Source organism: Giraffa tippelskirchi, chromosome 9, assembly GCF_054371585.1.
Source record: "Giraffa tippelskirchi isolate mGirTip1 chromosome 9, T2T-mGirTip1v1.2.pri, whole genome shotgun sequence".
Taxonomy (NCBI): Eukaryota; Metazoa; Chordata; class Mammalia; order Artiodactyla; family Giraffidae; genus Giraffa; species Giraffa tippelskirchi.
Genome location: NC_137283.1, coordinates 10733197 through 10749294, shown reverse-complemented (window position 1 = coordinate 10749294; position 16098 = coordinate 10733197). Strand labels below are relative to the sequence as shown.

The 16098-nt window shown below is 45.2% G+C and overlaps 1 protein-coding gene across 9 annotated transcripts in view; it reads right to left on the bottom strand.

The window, feature by feature from the left end:
- The window catches only part of ITGA9 (integrin subunit alpha 9), a 435888-nt gene that overhangs the window by 175432 nt on the left and 244358 nt on the right, over positions 1 to 16098 (bottom strand). The window lies entirely within an intron of this gene.

Genomic DNA, 16098 nt, shown 5'->3' with positions numbered 1-16098 from the left:
CTGTGAAGATGGGAGTCCACAGATGACCCCACCTCAGAACTAGCTTGTTACATGCCAGGCAGCTCCTCTTATGCCCATTTTACAAGGAGGAAATTGGAACACAGAGAAGTTACAGCACTTGCCCAGGCTTTCCTAGCTGCCAATGTAAGAACGGGCCGGAAGGGACCCGAGGTGGGGGATACCAAGCAAGGCACAGACAAGGTCCCTCTTCTCCTTCCCCTGAAGAACCCACAGAAACTAAGCCTGAGCAGGTGGGGAGCACAAACCCAGTGAGCCAAGCTCGGCCTTTAAGGAGCATGAAGCCCACAGGAGGCCAGGACATATGCCAATCATGGCTGACGGCCTGGCAAGGCTAGGGCGGTGGTTACAGGCCTCCTGCCGGATGGGGTTTGGCAACTCACAGTCTGAGAGAACAGAGGTGATCACCCACACATGCGGGGGTTTTGGAGGGGCGGGCCAAGGCAACTACTGCAAAGCAAGTCCCTTTTAAAAATTTTGTCTAAACCCGTTTGGAAGCGACGGCCCAGACTCTCCTGGGTTTGTTCTTTCCAAGCTTAAAAAAGTGAAGCAAGCAGGAGCTAAAGTCAAAACAAATGTTTGAGACAGATGAACCACATAACTGTTAAAGCCAAATGCCCCTGGGAGGCTAAGGAGTACTGAATTTGGAGCGTGCACTTTGAATAAACCCCGTGCCCATCACAGGCGGTGGGAAGTCAGCTGTCCCAGGAGGAGCGATTTTCTGATCAAAGTGGAGACAGAGGAGGCTCCTCCCAAACAGTCTTTTTGGCCCTGAGGACGCTTTAAAACAAGTAAAATTATTCTTGCATTAAAAAAAGAATACAAATTAGAAATGACTTGAATAAACGGTCTTATGCCTGTAACATGCCCCTCCTGTGCATTACACTAACTCTGGTTAGAGCAAATCTTTTTATTTTCCAAGATAAAGACAAACCAGTACACCTTCCCACAAGCTGATGACTTCCCCTTTTGGGGATGACAGGAAAACAAACAAGAATCTAAACAAACAAATAAATAAATCTAACAGCTCTAACTGAAAAGCCCAAAGTGAACAGACCAGAAATATGTGTCTTCTAAGGTTTAAGAAGTAATCAAAGTATGTGATTTTCATCCAGGAAGTTTTTCTTTCTGTTAAACAGAGACAAGTAACTTTTTCTTAAGAGTTTCAAAAATTTGTTTTTCTATTCCTAGGTTTTTTAAAAAAGTATTTCCCAGAGCCTGCAAATTCTTGATCAACACACTAAGAATTCAAAGTTCAATTCCATCTCATGAATCAAATTATTTTGATTTTCTATCAATCTTTTCCTTTGCCCCACAGACTGGTTGAAAACTCTACAAGGTGGCAACCTCTCCTGAAATGATGGGGAAGGGTTTAACATCATGGCATAAAAACAATTTATGAGTGGTGTTTGGATGAAAAGGTTTTGTAGGAGTCAAATGTATGGTGGGTACTTACTGAAAGCCTGGCCAGGAATCTTGGTATTAGGGACATATTTATAGTGGAGAGTTCCATCCCACCTACCAGCACTTACACTCCTGTGGGCTCAGAACTCATTTGAGAAGGACCTTGCTGCCAAGCGCCTTGCTACTCAAAGTGTGGTCCTTGGACCAGCAGCATCAGCATTACGTGGGAGTTTGTTAGAAATGAAGTTTCTCAGGTCCCACCCAGACCTGCTGAGTTAGAATCTATATTTTAAGGAGATCTCCAGGTAACCTCCATGTACGTGACCATTTGAGAAGCCCTGCTCTACATCACTGATCCACCCACTCAGAGAACATAATGTCAGCCCATGTAGACCGCCTTCCTGTGCTCTCTACCTGCCAGAGAAAGATGTACACAGCTGCTGTCATTTGAGGGGTACTGTCTGAGCAAGGACATACTTTTCTGGAGCTGGAGACCCATCTATTGACATATCCCTTGTCTGGGTCCCCGCAAAGCAGATTCTGGAGCAAGAGCTGGGGTTCAAGTAGGTTGCGAAGTAACCTCAAGTACTCCCTGAAGGAGAGGAGACATGCACCCTTAATGGGTAAGAAAGCTGGGCATGTCTCTGCCAACACCTGCCTTTCCTTGCTTGAGAGTTGTTCTAGGGATACTGAACTCCCCTTGGCCACAGAAGAGGCGAGGCCTGAGAGGATCCTCCCCCAGTGCAGCTCCCTTGCAGCATGCTATGGGCTCATGCAGTCCTGTTCAAGGGAGCAGCTGCTAACTAATCTCTCCCCTCTGGCGGGCACATCCACTTTGCTACCTCTGGACACATCTCAGGACTCTCCTTCAAGGACTGGCCTCCTCTTTTAGGATGATTCCACCCTCCTTTCTGTTTCCCGCTACCATGGCAGATCAGCTCCAACCTCCTCCTATCTAGGCCAGTGTAAAACAGCTTCTTTGTGGATGCTTTGTTCTCAGCTGTCCCCAGTATGGTTTACAAGCTGTCCCATATGGATCTTAACACATTATTTCATTTCTGTGCAAAAGCCTTGAAAGGTTATTAATAGCCTACACCTGTCACTGATTCATAACTTGAGTGTGCACGGGAACCACCTGAGAGCCACAGATACCACGCACAGCAGTGCCAGCGATGCAGGCTATTTACTGCACAAGAGACCTGGCTGAGGGTTGGGGGTTGAAATCCAGCCCATGCTGCTTTCCCCAAGTCCTGCATCCTGGCAAGAGGCTGTGGACCACCAGAGGGGGCACTTCTCTGCAATTCGTATAACAGTGCTAGACAGACTGTGATGATTTTGTGGAAACTTTGTAAAAAAAAAAAAAATAAAGCCCCCTTGGAAGCCCAGCTGTGGACCCACTGAATCAAAGCACACAGCATGGGCCAGCATTTGCTGAAAGCTCCCTGGGAAGTTCCAATACGCACCCAAGCTAAGGACCCTCAGAAATTACATTAAAATCCTTGTTGAAGATGCAGATTGCAGGACCCATCTCCAGAGTGGGATTCTTTGGAGCAGAAGTAGGGTCAGGAAATCTGTAGTTTGATTCTCAGGCAAACATTCTATACCAGCCTTTGGAACATCAGCCCCGAGGGCCAGCACGGTCACTGCCATTTCGGAGGTTAAGAGATGGAGACCAAGTAAGAAGGGGAAAAAGTGCTTTCCCTGGGGTTCTACGGCTGGTGAAGTCAGAATATCTTTTATTATGGCCTTCCCTGGCTACTAGTCCTCAGACTGGAGCCCTGCCCCTCATGCACCCAGAGCACTGACTCAGAGAAGATGGACTCCTATCTACAGAGGCAGAGGCCAGCTCCCACAGGGGTGCTCGCCCCCTGCTGCCCTGGAGGAAGCCCATCCATCCACTCAACAAGTGTTTCTTATTTTGTCTTAAATGGGAAACAGCTTCTGTAGAATAATTCTTACGCATGAGACATGTATGTTTTCTGTTATGTCTTACATTCCTTTGTTCACGCCCTCACTTAATAATTATTTATTAAGCAGTCTCCATGTCCCGCACTGGGTCACATGCCTTTATAACATAGTCCTTGCTGTCTTCAGGGGAGGCTCCCAGCCTGGGAGGCGGGGAGAAGGACCAAGCTGTTTGAAGAATAACTGCACTCATGGCTAAAATCAGTCTCTCTCGAAAAGAGCATCTTCACTTCCTCTAACTGCACTGCCATTAGTCTTATTTCATTATTATTATGTATTGTTATAGCCTTTCATTATTATTACTATTGCTTTAGCTGTCCTTTAAAAAATTGTTTTTAATATTTGACACACCGTACAGAATGGGGGACTCTTAGTTTCCTGACCAGGGATTGAACCTGCGCCCCTTGAGGTGGAAGTAGAGTCTTAACCACTGGACTGCCAGGGAAGTCCCTACCTTTCCTTTTCATTTAAGTAAAAACATCTACAAGTTCTTTATTTTTTTTTAAATTGAAGTTCAGTTAATTTACAATGTTGTGCCTGTCTCTTCTGTACAGCAAAGTGACTCAGGTTTACACACATATACGTTCTTTTTTTTTCCACAAGTTCTTTAAATTATGAAATCCAAAACCCAACAGAGTTATCTCCTCCCTGAAGTCTCATCAATGTTGACTTCATAGGAAAATTCAGTTCATCATGTGAACACACAGGTCAAAAGTTATTATGACAATAGCCCAAAATACAATTCATAAAACAGCAAAAGCTAGCTGAAGGTCATCTTGTTCAGAACTGTTGCCTAAATCGTATGAAACCACCATCACCAATATGAAAACCAGACAAAGACACAACCAAAAACGAAAATTATAGGCCAATACTTTTGATGCATATAGATGAAAAACTCTCAACAGAATGTTAGCAAACTGAATCCAACAACACATTTAAAAAGCTCATACACCATGATCAAGTTAGATTCATCCAAGGGTCACAAAAATTATTCGTTATAGGCAAATCTATATGAAACCCCACATCAACCAGAGAAAAGGCAAAATCCACATGATCATCTCAATACATGCAGAAGAAGCATTTGATAAAATTCAACATCCATTCATGATAAAAACTCTCATGAAAGTGGATATAGAGGGGACATATCACAATAAAAACTATTTATGACAAACTCATAGCCAATATAATACTCAACAGTGAAAAACGGAAAGCCTTTCTGTTAAAATATGGAACAAGACAGGGATGCCCTCTCTCACCACTTCTCTTCAACATAGTATTGGAAGTCTTAGCCACAGCAATCAGATAAGAAAAAGAAATGAGGTATTCAAATTAGAAGACATAAAATTGTCATTATACACAGATGACATGATACTATTAATATACATAGAAAACCGAGAACTGTTGTCTAGCATACTAAAAGCCCGAGAACAGGTCCTTGTGGGTGCAGGATCTGTGTTCTGTTATTAATTTATTCAACAGATACTCTTAGACTAACCTCAAGTGTCAGGCATGGAGGTTCACAGGCATATCCCTGTCCTAAACGAGCTTTTCTTTGAAATATCAGACGCAGAATAACTGCCTTGGTGGCTGATCTAACTAAGAAACACACGCCAGCTGAGAGTTTGAGCTTCAGGGAATGCCTACGAGAAAAGGGCTGAGTCCGGAGCACAGGCTGTATCTTAGGTATTCATGCTGTGTGGGCTTTCCTAGTGGCTCAGGTGGTAAAGAATCTGCCTACAGTGTAGGAGACCTGGGTTTGATCCCTGGGTCAGGAAGATCCCCTGGAGAAGGGAATGGTAACCCACTCCAGTATTCTTGCCTAGAGAATTCCATGGATAGAGGAACCTGGCAGGCTAAGGTCCACGGGGTTGCAAAGAGTTGGACATGACTGACTATCATTCACTCACTCAGACTATGTACATTAAAAAAAAAAAGCCTGATGCCAAGAACCTCCGGGGTCAATACACAACTACAACAATTACCAGCACTGAATTAAGAGGATGCACTAACATTAGTTCAGTTCAGTCACTCAGTCATGTCCGACTCTTTGCGACCCCATGGACTGCAGCACTCCAGGTTTCCCTGTCCATCACCAACTCCTGGAGTTTGCTCAAACTCACGTCCATCAAGTCGGTGATGCCATCCAACCATCTCATCCTCTGTCATCGCCTTCTCCTCCCGCCTTCAATCCTTCCCAGCATCAGGGTCTTTTCCAATGAGTCGGTTTTTTGCATCAGGTGGCCAAAGTATTGGAGTTTCAGCTTCAGCATCAGTCCTTCCAATGAACACCCAGGACTGATCTCCTTTAGAATTGACTGGTTGGATCTCCTTGCAGTCCAAGGGACTCTCAAGAGTCTTCTCCAACACCACAGTTTAAAAGCATCAATTCTTTAGCACTCAGCTTTCTTCACTGTCCAACTCTCACATCCATACATGACCAGTGGAAAAACCATAGCTTTGACTAGACAGACCTTTGTCGGCAAAGTAATGTTTCTGCTTTTTAATATGCTGTCTAGGTTGGTCATAGATTTTTTCCCAAGGAGCATCTTCTATTTCATGGCTGCAGTCATCATCTGCAGTGATTTTGAAGCCCCCAAAAATAAACTCTGTCACTGTTTCCATTGTTTCCCCATCTATTTGCCATGAAGTGATGGGACCGGATGCCATGATCTTAGTTTTCTAAATGTTGAGTTTCAAGCCAGCTTTTTCACTCCCCTCTTTCACTTTCATCAAGAGGCTCTTTAGTTCTTCTTCGCTTTCTGCCATAAGGGTGGTGTCATCAGCATATCTGAGATTATTGATATATCTCCCAGTAATCTTGATTTCAGCCTGTGCTTCATCTAGTGCAGCATTTCACATGATGTACTCTGCATATAAGTTAAATAAGCAGGGTGACAATATACAGCCTTGATGTACTCCTTTTCCTATTCAGAACCAGTCTGTTGTTTCATGTCCAGTTCTAACTGTTGCTTCCTAACCTGCATACAGATTTCTCAGGAGGTAGGTAAGGTAGTCTGGTATTCCCATTTCTTGAAGAATTTTCCACTTGTGACCCACTCAGTCAAAGGCTTTGGCATAGTCAATAAAGCAGAAGTAGGTGTTTTTCTGTAACTTTCTTGCTTTTCAATGATCAAATGGATGTTGGCAATTTAAATAAATGTTAAAGTCATGTGTCCTCTTCATATTGTCAAGAACAAAACAGAGAGACAGTCTTTGTTTTCTAGGGTGATACCTGGTTTTCTCTGTATTTGGTCTGAACATTTTCAGTTAGTTGGTTAGCTGTTTAAAATGACTTGCAAAGAGAAGGAGCTACTTTTGGTTATTTTAATGGTAAGGTTTTAAATTTGGACTCGCTAGAGTTGTTTATGAAAAATTTATGATTTTTCCTGGTTCTTTAAAAAAAAGGATGGGCTGCAGGTTCATAAGACTGACTGAGACCTGGTATGTGTGTTCTGAACTTGTTGGAATGAACTAAATTTAGGATTGTGTCCGAAGCAGGCTTGTTTGCGAGCGGGGAGAAGAACGGACTGGTTTATGTCCTGCTTCTGGGGCTCTGAGCCTGAAGAAGCAAATGATGGAGCAGCATTTTCTGTGTCTCTCTCCCACAGGACCCCTCTTTGCCTGTGAACCTGGAGAGAGGGGAGGGCATGGGAATTCACACCCTTTCCGGGGACCCTCAACCAAACTCCCTCGTCCCTGCACCCTCTGAGGTATGACCTCTACTGTGGAGAGTGCCCAAGTTACCCACCTTCTTTCTCACCCCTGAGGACTTTGATATCATACTTTTGCTTGGCTTTCTTCCCTATCCCCTCCATGGGTTCTTCTGGGAACATATGCTAGTAAATTACTTTAAAATGATGTCTCGTCTCAGGATTTTATTCTAGGAAACTGAGACTGAGATAGTAGGATAAGACCATCACAGAAACATCCAGCTCCCCTCTTTGGTTGGGGCCTCAGGTAGGGGCTCGCCAACCTGGCGTCAGTGGAGCATTTCAAGCTTCGAGCAAATGGCCTCCCAGGTCTTGGAAACCTCTCACCCTCTCTAATGCACGATGCAGGGCAGTGTTTCCCTGGGACTGCCAGTTCCAAGTAACCCAGGATCTTTTAAAACAAATAATTTCAGCTGCCAAACGTTAAGGATGCCAGTGAAGATGGCTGTGCAGACTCTCATGACTCACATATTGATTTTAATTCACTTAAGTGCCTCTTAAATATGGATTCATTTAATTATTGCTCCTTAGTGTTTTCCCATGGTCCATCTGTGAAGGATGCCTCCCTCACTGTTCATGCCAGGCTGCAGGCAGGGGCCCTGAATGGTGAGTGAACGCTGCTTTCTTCTTTACAGAGCTTCCCAGGGGAAAGGCTGGGGGCCCTGGAAACGTCTCAACTTGTGATCACAATTTTTTTTAAAACCAATTTAGGTTCAACTCTTAGTTCTGCCACCTACCAAGTGGTGCCTTAAGTTATTCTGCACCAAACCCCGCCCCCGGTGAAAATACAGATAGCAATTCCTTACCTCATAATCTCACTATAAGGATTGAATGAGTTACTATGTTGGCTGCCAACACAGTGATTTTTGATGCTGTTAGGCTCCAGAGAGAGACTTTTCAAGTGTTTTCTTTGCTCAGCCACCTACATTTGCTGGCAAACCTTTAGGCCTTAAACCACCTCCAGAATAAGACCCTCAACCCAGCTGGGCTGCTTGAAAACTAAGAAGACAGAGCTAATATGTATTGAACTTGGACCACATGGCAGACATTGCTTCGAGCACTCTGTGAGGATGAACTGACTTATGCTTCTAAGCCACCCTATAAGGTAAGTATTACTTCATCCATTTTGCAGATTGGGACTCGGAGGCCCAGGCGGGTGAAGTAACTTGTCCGAGGTCGCACAGCAGCCACAAGGTAGAGCTAGAACTCACGCTGGCGGTCTAAGCAGAGCCCGTGCTGCTTCCCAGAGGCCAGTCTGCAAAGGAGCCTGAGGGTGCATGTTGACAGTATTTCCTTTGCTTTGCCATAACTTGACTAGGTCTCAGAGTCTGTCATGCATCAGAGATACCTGCAGGTAAGTTAAGAAGCACTCTGTGGGGATTCACCCCTAGAGTTTCTGATTCAGCAGGTCTGGGGAAGGGCCCATGAATGAGCTTTTCTAATCAAGTCCCAGAAGATATGGATACTGATGTCAGGGGACCACACTTGGAAAGCAATGAGGTAGATCTTTAGAAACACTGGGCTGGGGCAGGACCTACCACAGAGGACAGTATAACAAGTGAGAGTGGGGCTTGGTCTGCTGAGCCAGGGGACACCCAAGTGGTCCCCTCTGGGGGTGCTGTGAGGTCTGCAGGGCCCCTGCCACTGGTGTATGGCACCAGCCACCAATTGTCACTGTGTCACCCAGATATCACCTTTCTCCAGGTTGCCCCCAACTTCCATCCTGCAAAATGGGGCTAGAAAATGAACTTCCTAGTGATGCTACAGTGAGGAAATGCTAAAGAGGAACTAAAACGGAAGGAGGGAATGGACAAGCATTTACAGACTTTCTTCTCCATGACTGGCCTTTGAAGTACCATCTTATTTAATCCTGACACTGTAAGTAGGTCTCGTACTCTCCACTTTACAGAAGAGGAAAATGAAGCTTTGAGAAGTTGAACTAAGTTGTCAAAATATGTGCAGCTAGTAGGCAGCTGAAGCGGGATTCAAACCCAGGTCAGCTCAGCCCCACAGCCCCTGCATTTCCTCTGCCCCAGGCTGTGTCCCTGTGACCGTCTGGATGGTGGCCACCCTGCCCTGGGCACAGCTGGCGCTGAGCAGGCTGCACAAAGCCTGTGACCCCATGCAGAGTTCCTGCAGAGGAGTGAAGCGCTTCACAGGCAGCATTTTAAGCCATGAAACAGACTCTGGTCTGTGTGGGGTTTCCCAACCAGAAATAAAAAGGTCAGATGTTGTCTCATCGGCTCCAGGATCCAAGGCCCATCCTTAGCCCAGAACAGAAACAGCAGTGTGGCCACAAGTGGAGTGGCCCCAGGCCTTCAGAAATGACTGCGAGACCCCTTGCTGGAAGCCAGTGTGCCCATCTGAGAGTCCCAATCCTTGTGAGCAAAGCTCAACGGGCTTTTTATAAAGAGCAACGAGAGTTTTCTTTGGCACAAGGTTCAGATTTCCTGCCCTGTTCCTGTGACCTCATGAAGGCGACCCCTCCCCAGTGCCAACAATCTCAACTCACAGCTCAGGCTTCCTGCTTGTTTAGGGAGAGAGCTTGCTTCTCGTCTTCTGAATTTGAGACCCTCCTCCCTCCTCCATCTGAGGCTCAATCCACTGCCCTCTTCTGTGTTTGGAGACAACAGGCAGCCCCTTCAGCTAGAACTTTCTAGAATAGGCGCCATGGAAGAGGGAGGCCCTGTGTCGGAGCACCATCTCTGCATCTCCTCAGCAGATGAAACTGATGGAGAATGACACGTGGGAAAAGAATTCTGGCTTTAAATCTTATGACCAAGCAGCTCTAAAGGGTGAAAGGGAAAGTCACATGAACTTGGAGACGACAAAAGACCCCAGTGTTGTTGTCCAAGGGGCCGAAGTCTCTCAAGGGTTTCTGAGAAGAGGTTTTCCTAACTAGAAATTCTGTCTACTCGATTGTATGGGGTGGGGGGTGGGGGTGTCATCATCCCACGCTACAATCTCCAACCAGTGGCCTTTTGTCCCAGTCACTTCTAGAGCCCTTGGTCATGTCTCAGAGTTCAAAGTAGACACTTCAGATGGCCACAGAGCACTGGAGCATCAGGACTGGGGTGGAGAGATCTCTTCCTCCATCAGCGTGAGCAAGGCTGAAGGATTAGGATCCATCAGCTACTGCCAGCTGGGAGACTCAGTCCAAGTTACTTGCCTGAGCCTAATTTCTACTTTGGTAAGTTGGGTAACGAGGCTAGAGAAGACATCTGTTTCCTGCCACCTATATCCATCCAGGTTTCTGATGACTCCCTGCCCCAAGTTTCCTCTGGGAAGCCATCTCCTCCCATTGTCCAGGTGAAAGGTCTGCTCACCCAGACTCCCTCTCACATGAACCACACTCATGAGCTACGCCACCAACACTATCCTTTATTGTTAACTACTTTCGTGGAGGTGGGGAGGACATTTATTTATTGACAGGATTGCCAGTTCACTGATGTCAGGATCAAGCTCTGTCCTTAATTATAAGTTAGGATGGTAACTGCCACAAGACAGATGGGGGTGGGGTGGGTCTGGCCCCACACCTGCCTGCCACTCACTAGCTTTGTGACTTGAAGCAAATCACAATCTTCCTGTTACATTTCTGCCTCTGTAAAATGAAGAGGGTCACTGCACCTCTGCTGGGTCAGCATGAGTGTCCCTGAGATGGTGCCAGTGATGATGCCTACTGAAGCTCCTGCACACAGCAGGGAGTGGGGAGGGGGTTCCTGCCCTCCCCAGCACTGTCTTGGGCTGAACATCTGTGAGAATCAACCCAGAACAGTAGGTACAACCCTGTACGTGGTTTTCTCTCTCACAAGAAAGATGGAATCCTTTTCTCCTCCCTCTGTTAGAATGGAAGTTCTCTCAAGGGAGTAGGGCAATTCTTTAGAAACACTGGATTCTCGCTCTCCACCCCAGGTTTGCCGAAACCTTGCTCTAGCTCCACCCTACTGGATTCTCAGAGTAAGGTGAAGTGTGAAGATGACAAGATCTCCCAAGATCTCCCAGATGACTTGCTTTGGCCCACTAAATGCTGCAGAAGAGATACCATGCCTGTTCCGACTCTCATCTCAAGAGGCTTTGGAATTTCTATCCATTCTCTTGAACCCTTGCTGAAGCCACAGGAGCCCAAGCTCACCTGCTGGACGATGGTAGCCTCTGAGCTCCATTGCTCCCACTGGCCCAAACAACAGCTGACCCACCAGCTCACTGCAGATGCCTGAGGGAGGTTAGCCAAGGTCAGCCAAGCCAGGCCAAGAGCTGAATAACTGCTCTGAGAGTCGCAAGAAATATGAAATGGTAGCTGTGAGAAGCTGCTACATTTTGGGGTGGTTCGTTACAGTGATGGGTGCAGAGTCACTGTGCGGAGTAAATGAGGGCACCTGCAAGTGACCTAAACCCAATGGAGCCAACAGGAAAGTGCTCAGGAAGGGACAGTCACGACAGGGTGGCCATCCATGCAGAGCCCATGCCAGGGAGCCACGGAAGGGCCCTGCTTGTCCACACTCCACTTTGTAAGAAGCTAAGGTTGACCCTTCTTTGTTGGTTAAAGTCTAAAAAGAGGAAGAACCAAAGGTGAATCAAAATCCAAAGGTGAAAACATAAAGATTAGAGAGAAAAGGAGTAAGAAAATAATTGCATAGTGACAACATGGATTTCACCAGGCTGTGAGTGGTGGGATTGCACCTTTGAGCCCACTGACCAGTGAGGAGGGAAGACTTGTGACTCTGGGAGACGTGGAATGTGCACAAGATGCCCTGGCATCACCTCATTTCACTCTGTACTTGTGTCCCCTGGGGGCTGAGGAATAAACCTCTGAACATAGAAAACATTATCAACTCAGAAGACAGATGACCAAAAATGGCCATCAATTTTATTTATTGTCCCCAAACTTTTAAAGCACTCGAGGGCATTGCAAACAGAAAGAAATATAAGAACACAGATGTAATCAAAACAAGAGAGGTGTTTCATAAATTCGGTCAAAGAAATTGTTCTCATCTGCTGACGGTGCAGCCACTCCCAGAGACTCCACCTAAACAGAAAATAACTCATTTGTAGGATTGTTCCTGAGCTAAATATCCGTAAATTGTTGGAGCACATTGAGCTTTGTACCTGAATTGCAGTGACCTCCATTAAGATGGTTTTAAAATTTTCTGTAGTAATGCTTTTGTAAACAAGGAAGTTGTGAGTAAAGTAATCAGTTCCTTATTTACCTTTCTTGAAGTCTGTATTTTATTTGTTTAGGTCCAAATAAAGTCTCTTGTACAGTATAGTTAAAATGTCATAATTTTCCAGACTTTTTCATACTTTATTTTTCTTAATGTATACCCAGTGTCAAGAGTAGGTCAGGGAGAGCAAAGGTTTACATTCAGACTCCCACTCGCTTCTCTCCAAGACAAACTCTTAATGGTTCACTTCTGCTTAGAATACTGACTGTCTTCCCTTTTGGCTCATGGAAAATCTCAGGCAACTGATTATGGCCAAGAGAAGAGTTGACCAATGCTTTTGTTCAAATGGCAGAAAGCAATTAGGGGCTGAACTCAGGCCTTGGGAGCCTGGGCTGGGATTGAGGCAGAAATGGGTTTTGCAAATGTTTCAGATGCCCTGTTTTGTTTCTTCCTGGCCCAACTCTGATTCCAGCTCTGGCGTAGGGGTCAGCTTCATGGCCCTCATTCTCAACTACACACCTTGCCAGGACAGGATAATCCACTCCTTCATAGGCAACCCTCAACTGGCTGGCAACAGGAGCTTATGAATAGATGTTCCAGTCTTCTGGCTAATATTTCTGGGTGACTTTTTAAATTTTATTTTTAATTGGAGAATAATTGCTTTACAAGTTGTGTTGGTTTCTGCCACACAATAACATGAATCAGCCCTAAGTATACATACATCCCTTCCCTCTTGAACCTTCCTCCTGCCTCCTACCCTTCTAAATTGTCACAGAGCACTGGGTTGAGCTTCCTGTGTTATACAGCAACTTCCCACTAGCTATCTGTCTTACATATGGTAATATGTATGTTTCAATGTTATTCTATCAATTTGTCTCATCCTCTTCTTCCCCCACTGTGTCCACAAGTCTGTTCTCTGTCTGCCTCTCTATTCCTGCCCTGCAAATAGAATCATCAGTACCATTTTTCTAGATTCCATATATATGCATTACTGTATGATATTTGTTTTTTCTCCTTCTGACTGACTTCACTCTGTTTAACAGGCTTTAGGTTCATCCACCTCACTAGAACTGACTCAAATTTGTTCCTTTTTATGGCTGAGTAATATTCCACTATATATATGTACCAAAACTTCTGTATCCATTCATCTGTCAATGGATATCTATGGGTGACTTTCTATACTTCTCAAAAGGTCAGGCACCTCCAGCAGTGACCTAAAAACACACACATGCTTCTTCTGTCCTTCCTGGGCATCTGCTTCAATAAACCACCTGCGCCCACTTCCTCATTTCAGGCTTTGCAAGTGGCAGGTGACAGTGGCCTGTGGCTAGTAAATCTTAGGAAAAGGAGTGGTCTGAAAAACAGCACGGGAAAAATCTGAATCTAAAGGCCCAACAGTCCAACTGAAGCTGAGAGGGGGATTTCCAGAGGGAGCTGATGGGGAAGAGGCCTCTTGACATCTTGAAGGGCTAGCAGGCAAAGCTGTCAAGGACAAATGGCCTTTCTGGTACAGGCCAGTATGTGTACAGGGGGAAAGAGAGCAAGATGTAAGAAACTAACCTGCCTGGGTTCTTGTTCTACAAACCCAAACTTCCTCTAATCTTAATCTCCAGCCTACGTTTCCACTCTGATGGCTAGCCCATTCCATGGAAATTGTGGGACCATTGGTCAATCTTTTCATTTTCTGTTGCCTCCCTCCTTAAGGCCCCATTTGGAAGAGAATAAACAAATGACTTTGGAAAAGGAAAATACCCCACAGGCCCTGGTGTTGCTAGATCACGCCATCCTTTCTGAAGAGCAAGCCAGTTCACACGAAACCTGGGTGAACTGTGGCTTTAAAAGAGTCCAGATGCTCACCAGGCAGGCTCTTTGCTCTCACTGCCTGATTAACTCATGAGACATAAGCAAAAGAAAATGGTTACTGTATACTTCCAGCCAAGTAAAAGAAATCTCATTTTCCAAAGCCAAAACTAATACTGCACGTGGAAACTGACTGAAAGCTGATGCCAAGCACAGGTAGAGGGTTTCATGGAACACACAGCATAATCCTGGCCTAGGAAACAAAGGCTGGGGGGTCATGGTTCTTATGAACCAGGCACACTTTCAGAGAAGCTGAAGAAAGAAGGAATTATGCTGAACTTAGACCTGGTTTTCTTAAACAAAGACCAAAAAATCCATATGCTCTTTGGTTCTGTGATTTTCAGAAGGCCATCTCCTTCTCCAGGGGCTTGTCCCATCTGTGAAAGGTAACCTTTCTGGACTTTAATAGCCTGAGCTTCCATTCTCCTATGACAAGTTCAGATTTAAATCTTGGAACCATCAACTAGATAATGACCAACAGCAGTCACCAAATGTGTAAATGGTTCTTTTACGATGACAATTCTGATCACTTTTTTTTGTTGTTGAAAAAAACATCTGTTTTCATTAAGGACTTTTTTTTTTTATGGTTTTCCTTCTAAAGTAAGGAGAAATAATAAATGTATATCCTCTATTTCTCAGATTTATTAGACTAAAGCTTTATAATAAATGAGCGCATAAACATTTTCTGGCATTTTATAAACCAATCTGCAGGTTCCAGCATTAAGGCAAATCGGAGGCTGAGATACCTGCACAATCGTCTTCCCCGCACTTGGGTGAGGACATCTTCCTGCAGGCCTGCCTGGCGCTTCCGCCTTGCCTCTGCCTCTCATCGCATGTACTCACCCCATGCGGGCACACAGAACTTTCCTGTAGTGACCTGTGCTCCTTCTGGCCCCAGCATGCTTGCTCTTCATGAAAACTGTCCACAGTGCCTCTGGGAAATCTCCCATGGTACCCAGTGTGTGCCACTCAGCGCAGTTACAATCAATTTCATGAAGAGTTCAGCAGACATCTAGTCCCAAAGCACTGGAAGCAGACTGAGGGCAGGGCCTATCTCTGTTTTGCTCATGTGTCTCCTGTGCCTAATACGTGTTAATAACATAATTTATATCTGCTGAATGAACAAATGGCACCCTCACCCTACTCGTGATTGAGCTAGCTGCCGTTTACATGTTCTGAGAACCTACTTTCCACTATGTAAATTTAGTTCCCTTACACCTTCTTCCCTGATAGCTCAGTTGGTTTGATCGCTCCCCTGGAGAAGGGAAAGGCTACCACTCCAGTATTCTGGCCTAAAGAATTTCATGGACTGTATAGTCCGTGGGGTAGCAAAGAATGGGACACAACTGAGCAACTTTCAGTTCACTTTCACACCTTTAAGGTATACATTCGTAGTTATCTCCCCAAGATCTAGTTCTAAATCATGCAAACAAGGGAGTCTATATGATTCATTCAGGCTCTTATTGGTAGAACTTGTCTTTGACTTATTTAGGGCAAAGCAAAACAAAAATAAGGGTTTTTATCCCATGAAAATCACAGTATCACCCCATCGTACACCAGGAAATCAGAACATGTCACAGGATTCCAGCTGTTATATGATACAATCTAAGCTACTGAGTTCCGGGAGACCTAAAAAAGCTTCAGATCCACTGTGTCCACCAGCATCTCTTCTTCCATATGTCCAATATTCATCAGGTAGATGTTAAAACAGGAAGGACTATGCTATTTCTACCTTCCTAACCCCACTTAAGGACAAAGCTTTCATGTGTGATCTTCCTTTTATTTAGAGTTCACTTGGGGACAAATTAATTCCAGAGAGGGAAACTCAAGGATGCAGTCGCTGCCAGTTCTGCAGGATCCAGAGTAGAGACACGCAGGCACCACAGGAAAACTTGTTCCAGGAGGAACTGGTTGGGAGCTGGGCCTGTGTGCCAATATCCTTGGGATACTGAAGAGAGCCTTGTTCAAACAAATTGCAG